This window comes from Globicephala melas, chromosome X, assembly GCF_963455315.2.
Source record: "Globicephala melas chromosome X, mGloMel1.2, whole genome shotgun sequence".
In the NCBI taxonomy this organism is placed as follows: domain Eukaryota; kingdom Metazoa; phylum Chordata; class Mammalia; order Artiodactyla; family Delphinidae; genus Globicephala; species Globicephala melas.
The window spans coordinates 81,722,093-81,722,851 of record NC_083335.1 but is presented as its reverse complement, the minus strand read 5'-3'; the positions used below and the strand labels follow the sequence as shown (position 1 = coordinate 81,722,851).

Below are 759 nucleotides of genomic sequence, written 5' to 3'. Positions count from 1 at the left end.
CATCACAATCAACCATAGGTTGATTAATTGTGATGCAACGGCATGCCATGGATTACTAGCATCCATCTCTCATTGGCAAGGAGTTCAGCACCGTGCATAAGCCAGAGGTGTGAACAAACCAATCTCAAAGTCCCATCTTTGCAGATCTCTTTCCTGGCACCACTCCTGGTAACAATTCTGTATCAGTCTGAGTCCTATCTGGAGAGAGGAGTAACACAGTAATTTGAACAGGGAAAGTTAATATAAGGAATTACCTATAACAGGGGATTGGAATAATGAGGGATTGGTTAGTGAGATGTGAAGAGAATTCGAAAGAATATAGAAATAGCAGATATAAGAAGTAGTCACAAGGGAATTCCCTGGTGGTCCAGTGGTTAGGACTCGGCACTTTCACTGCCGAGGGCCGGGTTCGATCCCTGGTCGGGGAACTAAGATCCAATAAGCCATGCAGTGTGGCAAAGGAATTAGTCACTATCCCTAGGCTGGCATAGAATGCCCCTGGGGCTGAGATCCAGATCTTGTTGGAGAGGCATGACTGTAGTTCACTGCAGGGCAGAGAAGTCATTGTGGTGCTGCATTGGTGGAACTTTCCAGAAATCTGCCTGCTGGGAGGCAGGAGAAAGCTGTTCACTGAGTGCTGCTGGCCTCTGTGCACCGCAAGAGCCAGGCCCTGAGGAAGCTGTGAGTGCATCAAGATCCAGAAGCATTCTTCTTGCTACCAAACTGCCTGAGGGTGAGTTCTGGAGGGAGAGGAAAGCT

At 48.1% G+C, this 759-nt stretch overlaps 1 non-coding gene across 1 annotated transcript; it reads left to right on the top strand.

The window, feature by feature from the left end:
* Positions 1–356: 356 nt before the first annotated feature.
* TRNAE-UUC (transfer RNA glutamic acid (anticodon UUC)) lies at positions 357–428 on the top strand. Its single transcript has one exon. It is a non-coding gene; the product is annotated as a tRNA-Glu (tRNA).
* The last annotated feature ends 331 nt before the right edge of the window (positions 429–759 follow it).